General features: G+C 40.2%; 1 protein-coding gene across 1 annotated transcript in view; it reads left to right on the top strand.

Annotated features, from left to right (window-relative positions):
* Positions 1 to 939: 939 nt before the first annotated feature.
* Positions 940 to 11,043, top strand: part of TSPAN8 (tetraspanin 8) — a 48,668-nt gene continuing 38,564 nt past the window's right edge. The window contains exon 1 of the mRNA XM_036457559.2: positions 940 to 1,025. The gene's annotated coding sequence lies outside the window, so the exon portion shown is untranslated. The remainder of the gene's footprint in view (positions 1,026 to 11,043) is intronic.

The raw sequence follows: 11,043 nt of genomic DNA, 5'->3' as shown, positions 1-11,043 counted from the left end.
TATTGCAGCAGGTTTAATAAAAGGAAGCACTGGATTTTGTGCCAAAACAACCAGAAAATCTCCACTCATGGTGACAATGAGAGAAAGTTGGGGAACCGTTATTTCATTGACAAAAAAAAAAAAAAAAAAAAAAAAAAAAAAGATTATTTTTCAAAATCATGCCCTCTCTCTTTTCTCTAGAAATTCCTTATGAAAAAAGGGAATAACAGCATTTATTTACTCTTCTATTCACTCAATATTTGCTAGCCACCATTTATGGTATGAGAGTCATAACGTTGAAGAAATATAGGCCCAGGTTACATTCATGCTAGTAGAAAGAAAATACAAATAGACAAATAACTACAATAGAAAATGCTTAAATTGAGTTATGGAATAAGAAATTAGAAGAAAGATACCTATTTTAAAAATATCTCATGTGCTGGCAATGATATGGAGCAAAGGGAATCCTTGTGCACTGTTGGTGGGATTGCAGATTGGTGCAGGCACTATGGAAAGCAGTATGGAGTTCCATTAAAAATGGAACTGCCTTATGACCCAACAATTCAACTTCTGGGAATATATCCAAAGAAACTTGAAACACTAATTTGAAAGAATATATGAACTGCTATTATAATAATGTTGTGGTCACAAGGAAACCCCTCTAATGTTTGAAATAATTATTGTGTGAAACGTTTGCTGTGTGGAAACCACAATACTCATAACTTCCAAATTGATGAACACCCCACTATCTTGATGTAAAAGCCCTGAGCCCTTAAAGTGTAAATGCCCTGCTCCTAGCATAAGGCATATCATCTGGACACAAATTGTTGAATAGTGGCTGTATAAGCATGGGGCCCTTCTTCAGTCCACGTCTCCTGCCCGATAAGAGGACAACTCCACGTCACTCCATAAGATGAGCCCCTGACTGCTCTGCTGTGTGAGCCTGAACCAACTGCAGCCGCCTACCTGTCTCTGTTTTTGTCGTCCATCTTTTGGTGTGCATCGCCGGGTGGCCTTTGCTGGAGCCTAGGACCCACTAGGAATAGGTAAATAAACCCTGTGTGATCTCATACTATTTCTGTCTTGTGTGCTCTAGTGTTCTGGTTCGGCTCAGCTGTCTAGATACTGAAGCACCAGGGGATAGGCTGTTATTGCTGACTCCTGGTCACCTGCGTTTGTCCCACTAAGTCTAGAGTCTAGACAGATAATCACTTACTTGGGGCACATTTGGGACAACTGCTGTGTTTACTGCAGTGTTATTTATAATAGCTAGATCTGGATGCAGCCAAAGTGCTCATCAGTAGATGAGTGGATAAAAGAGATGTGCTATATTTACACAATGGAATACTACTAAATAGTAAAAAAGGAGGTCTTACTTTTTGCAGCAGGATGGATGGACCTGGAGAGTTTATGCTAAGTGAAATAAACCAGTCAGAGAAAGACAAATACCATATGATTTCACTGATATGTGGAATCTAATGAACAAAATAAGCATAGACACAGAGAAGAGAGTGGCAGCTGTTAGAAGGAAGGGGGATTGGAGGGCTGGGTGAAAAAAAGTGAAGTGATTAAGCAAAAAACAAACAAAACAACAACTCACAGCCACAGACAACTGTATGGTGATTGCCAGAGGGAAAGGGGGTGGGGGAAGGTAGAAGGTTAATGGGGGATAAATGGTGATGGAGGAATTAGCTTGGGGTGGTGAACACAAAATACATATATGGATAATGTATTATAAAAATGTATACCTGAAACCTATAACATTTTATTAACCAACATCACCCCAATAAATTTAATAAATAAAATTTAAAAAGCCAGAAATTTAAAGGCGAAATGTGGTGGGAAATTCAACCAGGCAAGTAAGTTTGTAAAAGTTACTTTTTTATAAGCAACAAATCATTTCTATACCCAATTATTCTAAGCAAAAAATATTTCTAAATCTCATATGAGAGGTATCATTTGAGTTAAGAATCAAACAGATCTGATTGTATCAATGAAATTGTTGATATGAGGAGAATATTTGAGATAGGGAGAATAGAAGGAATAAAAAATAACAGTTGGTAAAATCAGGAAAAAGGCAAAAAGTCCAAACTGGCTGTCATATTGGCATTAGTTAGGAAGTTCTAGGAATGAAAATTAGAAAGAAGCATTGGGAGACTGGTGTTGAAGGGCCTTGAATGCTCTTCTAAGGAATTTATATTTTGTTTAAGAAACAGGAATAATTGACTAAGTCATTGGCTGTTGATGATACAGCCCCTCTAGCCCCTCTTTCCTCCTGAAGGTCAAGGGGAGAAGTTGAATGTTTCATGCCAGCCGTTGTCTCTGGCAACTGGCCATCCTCATGAAGCTATTTAGGGCCCCCTTCCCCACCACCAGTCATCACATTAGCATACATCAGAACCCTGGCCCAGTTCCTGAAGCATGTCAATATTTAAGGCTTAACAGTGGAGTAAGTAGTTAGGACCGAAAAGCAGTTAAAAGTGAGTTAAGATGAAAACTAGCAAAGTAGTGTCCATGAATAAAAGGAGGAAAAGTGTCTTCAGAAGAGAAGAGAATGGGACGAATACCAAGTGCTGTTGAGAGGTCTAGTGAGCTGACAACTCTCAGCAGTCACCACTGGTGTGGGCAGTATGGAGATTACTGCTATCAAAGAGAGACCAGTCTTAGTCACATGGTGAGAACAGAGTCCAAATGGAAAGGGCTGAAGAAGAAATGAAAAACATGAAAGTGAAATCCCTCACTTTAGGCAATCAGTTTAAGTGTCACAGGAAAGGGAAGCACTCAGTATATGGAAGCTCCGATAACATATAGTTCTCCTGGAAATTTCAGAGGGATCTGGAAATTTGACCCCATATTAATTAAATGAAAGGGTTTCTGACCATTTGTACAGTTAAGATTATGAGTTTGTATCATGCCTTCTCTTTAGGTAATCTCATAAAGTACTTTGGTTTGAAACGTCTATGTAGCAAGGATGCCCAGATTTATATGTCAATTCCAGATTTATATATTCAACTGTTCACCTAACATCTCCACTTGAGTGTCTGATAGGTGATCTCAAATTGTAAGAATCCTTCTCCCCCAGTTTTCCTGCATCTTGGTAGCTTCACTGTCTATGAAGTTGTTCATGCTGCTGTCTGGGTGGCTTCCATGTTCCTCTATTTCGCCCATCCCCAATGTTGATTTCTCTTCTAAAACTGTCTTGAATCCAGTCACTTCACTTCCTCAGCATGACTATCACCTTAGATCAACTACCATCATCTTCTGCCTAAGTTACTTTATTATGTCACTTTAATTGTTTAAAACCTTCTGTATTAATTTATTATGTCATTCGAAAGTACCACAGACTGGGTGACTTAACCAGCAGAAATTAGTCTTAAAATTCTACAGATTAGAAGCCTGAGTTCAAGTTGTCAGCAGGCCTCTAACTATGGCTTATAAGTGGCTGTCTTCTTTCTGTGTCTTCATATGGTCTTTCCTCTTTGGGCCTGTGTCCTAATTTCCTCTTCCCCTAAGGACATTAATCTTATTGGATTGGGGTCAACATTAATGACTTAATTTTATCTCTTTAAAAACCATTGTCCAAATATAGACACATTTCATTTATTTACCTATTATTTTTTTAAATATATTTTTTTGATTTTTTTTTCAGAGAGGAAGAGAGAGGGATAGAGAGTTAGAAACATCAATGAGATAGAATCATTGATCAGCTGCCTCTTGCACACCCCATACTGGGGATGTGCTCACAACCAAAGCGACCGGAATGGAACCTGGGACCTTTCAGTCCGCAGGCTGATGCTCTATCCACTGAGCAAAACCAGTTTTGGCTATTTACCTATTATTTTATTATGGCAAGAGTACAACATGAGCTCTATTCTCTTAACAAATTTTAAGTGTACAATAATACAATATTATTGAATACTAGAGGCACAGTGCATGAAAACTCATGCACTGGACAGGGGGTTCCCTCAGCCCAGCCTTCCCCTTCTCATAGTCTGGATGCCCTCAGGGGCAGGAGGCAACTGGGTGATCAGGGGAAGGCAACCCTCCATCACACCGCTGCTGCTACCACTGCCAGCAGCACAAGCCTAGGCCAGCCCAGGTTACCTGAACTTTGGGCGGCCCTGGGTGGCTGGGCAGCTGACATCTGAGTCTTGCCTATGCCTGGGGTCCGCCCTGGGTGGCTGGGGGCTGAGGGGACTGGAGGAATCCAGAGGCAGGCTCATGGAGCAGCTGGGCCCTCCTGGTGGCAGACATGTTGCGGAATCACACTACAGCAAAGAGAGCCTAGAGCAAATTACTGTTGCGGGTGAGGGATGGAGGGAAAGCAAAAATGAGAGATATAAGTAAAGTCACAGTGTTGAGGAAAAATTAAAAGGAAGATATCCTGCAACTTTGCTCCACCAATGGAGCAAAGAAAAAAGAAGACCTCTGTTATTCTGTGAGCACCAAACCACACTGAGTTTGGGTCTCAGACAATTTGCTCAAATGGTCGTTAAAACAAACAGGATTGCAGAGGGCTCCCCTGAGGGCTCCCAGATTGGAGAGGGTGCAGGTCAGACTGAGGGACCCACACCCCATGCATGAATCTTTGTGCACCAGGCCCCTAGTTAATAAGTCCCCATTTCCCCCTTTTTCCACACCCCAGCAACCAATATTCTGGTCTTTGATTTTATAAATTTGATTGTTTCTGATACCTCAAATAAATGGAATAATGTAGTACTTGTTTTTCTGTGTCTGGCTTATTTCACTTAGCATAATGTCCTCAAAGTTTATCAATGTTGTCACACATTGTACAATTTCCATTTTTAAGGCTGAATAGTATTTCATTCTATATTTAAACCACATTTTCTTTATTTATTCATCTGCTGATCAAAGTTTAGGTTGTTTCCACATCCTAGCCATTGTGAATAGTGCTTTAATGAACATGGGAGTATAGATATCTTAGTAAGATCCTAATTTCAATTGTTTTAGGTATATTTACCTACGGAAGTGGGATTGCTGTGTCATATGGTACTTTTATTTTTAATTTCTTGAGGAACCGAATTACTGTTTTCCATAGTGGCTACACATTTGCATCCCTACAGACAGTGTACAAGAGTTCTAATTTCTACATATCCTCACCAACATTTTTTCTTAATAGCAATACTGACATAAATAAGGTTTTGACTTGCATTTCCCTCATGATTAGAGATATAAGCAATTTTTCCATGTATCTGTTGGCCATGTCTTCTTTGAAAAAATGTTTATTAAACTCCTTAGCCCATTTTAAAATTTGGGTTATTAGTTTTTTGTTGAGTTGCATGAACTCTTAATATGTTTTGAATATTAGTTCCTTATCCGCTATATGATTTACAAACATCTCCTCTCATTCTGTAGAATATCTTTTTACTCTGTTGGTTGTTTTCTTTGCTCTGCAGGAGGTTTTCAATTTGTTGTTATCCCACCTGTTTGTTTGTTTGTTTGTTTCTTCATGTTGCCTGTGCTTTTGTTAGACTATGGTTGGTTAACCTGTCTGAGCTCCAAGACTGGCAGGGCAGAGGCCAGTCTTCTGGGGAGCCCCTCAGAGAAGTTGGTGTGCTCTGCACATGGCTCTCCCCTTCCTCTCCCCGGGAAAGCTGAGGGCTAGACTTCTTTATTTGCTCCCCAGAACTCTTTATAGTGCCTTTTCCCTCCAACATGCCAAGTTCGTGCTCACCTTAGGGCCTTTGTACTAGCTGTTTCTTTTGTCTGGAATTATTTTACCCTGCTTTTTGCCTTCTTGTCATGCAGGACTTGTAACATTTATTTATTTACTTATTCCGTGTGTTATTTTTTGTTAATAATAATAATGGATATCACTTGAGAGCTTACTTTGCATGCAGCACTAGACTAAGCACTTATATGCCCCATTTGATAGAAACAGCACCCAGAGTGGTTGAAGACACATAGTTTGGAGTTAGATTGCCTGAGTTCACATCCAGGCTCTATCACATACTTTGGGACCTTGGGAAAGTTATTTAACTTTCCTGTTCCTCATTCCTCCCCACGCCTAACCCCATCAGCAACCACCTATTTTTATTCTAAATAATCTCAAAATTACAGAAAAGTTACAAAAAAGATATATATATTATATATATATATATATATATCTATATATATCCCCAGAGCTCAGAATGTAGAAGGTACATTCTGATACCTTCATGTACTTTTGTTTGGAGACCCATTCATATTCATTAATTTGGCAAGTAGCATCTCCTATATAAAGGATCTGATTTAGGATCATGCATTTCACCAAGTTGCTGTGTCTTGCTCTAGCTTTTTGAGTAAGGAGTAATTCCCTAGTCTTTCCTGAACATTCATGATCATGATGCTTTACATGATTTAGGCTAGTTACTTTTGTAGAATGCCCTCAATTTAGGTTTGTTATGTGTTTCCCATGATTTGACCAGGTGCAGGACTCAAATGTTCCCTGTCAGTTTCATTTAATGTGAAATAGTTCCCTCAGTTACTCTGTAGACAGTATCCTGCCTTTATTTTTTGGGTTTCTTTTCTTGCATAGTTACTTGTGTGTGTTTTTTTTTTTTGTTTTTTTTTCTATCTCAATTTGGCGGACTATAAGGTCCATGAAAGCAGCTGGACTTTAATTGTATTTTGCAGTGCTGTAATCTAGCACATATGGTGGTTATAATCTGCCAGTCACTGGCCTAGGTAGTAGCAATATAATGGTGAACACAAACAGATGCTCCTTGTTATTATTTTTAAAAAATGCATTAGGTAGTATATTCAGATAACTTGCTATCTAGTCATTCATTCAATCACTATTTATTGAACACCTTCTACATTCTGAGCTCTGGGGATATGGCAGTGAACAACATAGAAAATGTTCCTGATGTCCTGAAGTTTGCATTCCAGAAAGGAAACAATAATACAAGTAAATCAATATGTAATGCAATGAGTGAAGAGAATAAACCTATATAGATGAAGAGAATTCCAGAAAGAGAAGAGGAAATGGGAAGACCCTGAGCTGGGAATATATTTAGCAACTCCAAGGACCAACAAGGAGTCCACTGTGGCAGGCACAGCTTCAGTGAGAGAGAAAGTGGGAGGAAAGGAGGCCAGTGAGGCAGCCAAGGGCCCAGATTGTGTGGCTTCAGATTTCATTCTAATTGTGATGGAAATCTATTAGGGGGTTCAAAGCCTGGGAGTGACATAATCTAGTACTGCACAGAGAATTGCTTTGTGAACTATTTCCTTCTCAGCTCCTTAGAGGTTGTTGGAGAATCAGTGAATTCTCAAGAAACTTGACATTTCTGGCCAATATTTCTGATACATCAAGCCCTGTACTGGTAGCTGGAAATCCTGGAATGTGTTCCCAGATTTGCACATTCCTTTTTGAGGGGCCTTGGCTAGGCCAGTTTTTCTGGCTTTAACAATACCTCTTCATTCTCATGTATTTAAGGAAGTATGAAGAGTGGCGAGGAAAGAGAGCAGAGCACTTACGGGAAATCCTGGCTCTCTGAAACCTCAAGTATGAATATGGTATAAATAAATTAGTACGCAGAAACTGTTTGGGTCCTTTCCATAATAAAAACATTATCGGTAAGTTCTCTTTTGGAATATTCTCTGAAGGTTTAATGATTAGTGTAGGCAAAATTAGAGGTCAGCATGACTATGTAAAGCAAAACAACCCCTCTGCTTTGTTTTACCCATAGGCCTTCAGTGATTCCAAAAGTAGCTTATTGAAAACATTTTTTATTTCCTCACACTGTTGGCCTATGGATGAAGCATTTCAGAATCAATCAGGGTGTTAACAAGTAAAAGAATTACTGGAAAGTCAGGGAAGAACAGTTTTGTGGCAGAGTATAAAGGAATAAAGGATCTAGAAGAGAATTCTAGGAGAAATGGTGTATTTCATGCCCAGTTTTTGAAATGACTGCATGTGAATATTGTATTTTTTAAGACACATACTTTTATTGGTTATGAATTGAATTTGGGGTGATCTATTCATGTGGGATGACAGTGAAGATAATATAGCCATGCCCTTTTGTTTCTGGAACTATGGCTTGGGTGCTAAGCCATAGGTATCCTGGAATATTTCAGTTTCTTTTGCTTTCTTACATGAAGAGAGAACAAGGTTTTCCAAGTGCTCAAGGAAATCTAAATAGTATTCTCAGCAGTTTAAAAATAATTGAAAGCAGAGTCTGACTTTTCTCCTTTCGCCAGCTTTTTTTGGGGTACATTTTGTTGCTTCTTATAAAGGTGCGAAGTGGAAGTTTGGTATTTCCTGATCCATGACCTTTCACAGTGACTTCCTGTTATTTTATTTCCTCCTGGGAACCAGTATAGCCATGCGATACATTCCCACTGTGTGAGGATGAATAAACCTTCCTAATTTAGAATTAGTCACTTGTGAGATTACAATTAACATTATGAGTAAAATGTCTATGTTTATTTCGGACCAGTCACAGGATAAGCCTGCGTTACATGCATTGTAACACTTGGTTAACTCCTTCAATTTGAGAAGCTGGTGTCTGATAGAGTATTAGCATCCCCACCCCATTCCATTTCTCCTCCTCCTCCTCCTCCTCCTCCTTCTCCTCCTCCTGCTCCTCCTCCTCCTCCTCCTCCTCCTCCTCCTCCTCCTCCTCCTCCTCCTCCTTCTCTTCCTCCTGCTCCTCCTCTTCCTCCTCCTCCTCCTCCTCCTCCTCCTCCTCCTCCTCCTCCTCCTCCTTCTCCTCCTCCTGCTCCTCCTCTTCCTCCTCCTCCTCCTCCTCCTCCTTCTTCTTCTTCATCTTTTTTTTTTTTTTTTAATCTGTGTTGGTGGCCTTCAGTCACTTCCCTGCCTCTTAACTACTGTTACCTCAGAGCTTAACCATGCCTGGCAGCTCATGTGTACCTTGTGAACTGACCAAACAAAGGGCTGATTCAGAGAGAACTCACAGGAAAGCAGGTTGGCATTTAAACTTCAAACTTAAAAAAGCAAACAGTCAGGCAAATATTCAGCACAAAAATGGAGAATCCAATGATCCTGGGATGGTGATTACAAAGCTCTGTTTTGTATTCTCTATTTTTGTGTTTAGTATTCTAGACTGTACGTGGCCACACATCCCAATTTAGAGAAAAAAAAATAAGATTGACCTCTGAGAAATCAACTAGTAAAATCTATAGAAATGGACCAAGAGAGCAGTCATGTTTACTAGAAGAAATTAAAAAATATCTAAAATGCAATTAAAATGAGACCTTGGAGCAGGACTGAATTGTAATTACTGTCTGGTAAGTTGATGTCTAGTCAATTTTCAGGTCCCCTTGTCCAGGGATGGGCTGTGAGCACAGAGGAGACTGGACTGGACAGACAGAGTTCAGGAAAGGGTACCAGCAGGACAAAGAATTTGGTGGTGTATTAGTGATATATATATATATTTTTTTTTTGGGGGGGGGGGATGCTGCCCCCACCAAGTACTGTTTGGAGGGTTTGGCTTTGGATCCTTGGTGTGGTTCTAGACACATCAGCCTATCAAATCTTGGCGGTGCATTCACTGACTCTGACTGAATTTGTCCTCCAAGAAACCATTTGTGTATGCTCTGGCTTCTGAGCTGCTCTCTTACAGGGAGAGAGAAGATTTTTTGATCAGCCACTAACATATGCTGGAAGGCTTGATGGGTGCATTTCTCAAGATAAACTAAGAACTTGACAGTCTGCCTTCTGTGAGATCACTTAAGGTGAATCAGCCCTAAGAAGCAGATCACTTTAGGAAGGGCTGGCAAACCTGAGTTTCAGGGGCTGCCGAGCCAAGGACCTGACCCAGAAGCTGGCTTCTTTATCATCCTTGTGTGAGCGCTGCAAGTATAAAAGGGCTATGAACACTGCAGTGAAGCCTAATAAGAATTCACAGGCATGTTTAATCCATCAGGGCTAGGAATTGCATTTGAAATCATTGTACCATTTGCCTGTCTTTACTTATAAACTCTTTAACAATAGAGTTGGGTGATCTAAAATCTATGTGTTTTTTTTTCCTCATACACACGTTCGTACTTTTCCTTATGTGACGTATATGATTAGTCACTTTGTGTCCAGGTGCAAATGATGAACATTTCAGAATAAACATATCTATAAAAAAGGAAGACTATTGGAAGTCCATTCCTCACGGACACTGTATTGCTACTTCATGACTATACCAAACCACACATTTTTTTAGCTGGAATTAATACTACAAGTAGATATTATTATTTCAAAATATCCTAGGAGGGATCATTTTCATACCAGATGCTTCCCATCCCAGTGGGAATATGCAGAAGGTTTTTATAAGCCGGGTTCCATAAGCATGCAGGGTAGGAAGGATAGACCATGTGTTCAAATAAAGCTGAAGAAGAATGTTGGTCTCAGGGATGCTGGAATTGAGCTAGAGGAGAAGAGCCAAGGCTCTGTCCCTGTAAAAAGGATCATAAAAACTGTAAGTGAGCAACCTCAATTTTCCTAAAATAAGAAAAGTAACTTTTCAAAATGAGAAATGCTCAGGCATACTAGATCTTTCTCTTCTCATGACCTCATGCACTTACATACCCACATGTAAGAACAGTCATAAGGAAGAGAAACCTCAACATCACTTTTCTTGCTACTGCCACCAGCCTTTGCGACAATGAATGGAATATTCACAATACCATAAAAAAAACCCATATAGGTATAGAGTGACAGCAATCCTATATATGCTAAGTGTCCAGTCATCTGGTTTTTCGTTCAACCAATCAAAGTGTAATATCCTAATGATATGCTAAGACCGCTCAACCGCTTGCTATGACGTGCACTGTCCGCCATGGGGCAGACACTCCAACCAGTAGGTTAGCTTGCTGCTGGGGTCAGCTGATCAGGACTGAGCAAGATGGGCCAGACATGCCTTGGAGCCTTCCTGCAAACCCTCCCCAGCTGGCCAACTTCCCACGTTTCTCCCTGGCTCTGATTGTGCACTAGTGGGGTCCCTTGGCCTGGCCTGCACCCTCTTGCAATCTGGGGCCTCTCAGGGGATATCAAAGAGCCAGTTTTGGCCTGATCCCACAGGCCAGGCCAAGGGACTCCACTGGTGCATGATT

The sequence above is a fragment of the Pipistrellus kuhlii genome, unplaced genomic scaffold (assembly GCF_014108245.1).
Source record: "Pipistrellus kuhlii isolate mPipKuh1 unplaced genomic scaffold, mPipKuh1.p scaffold_m20_p_3, whole genome shotgun sequence".
In the NCBI taxonomy this organism is placed as follows: domain Eukaryota; kingdom Metazoa; phylum Chordata; class Mammalia; order Chiroptera; family Vespertilionidae; genus Pipistrellus; species Pipistrellus kuhlii.
This window is presented reverse-complemented; position numbering and strand designations above follow the sequence as displayed.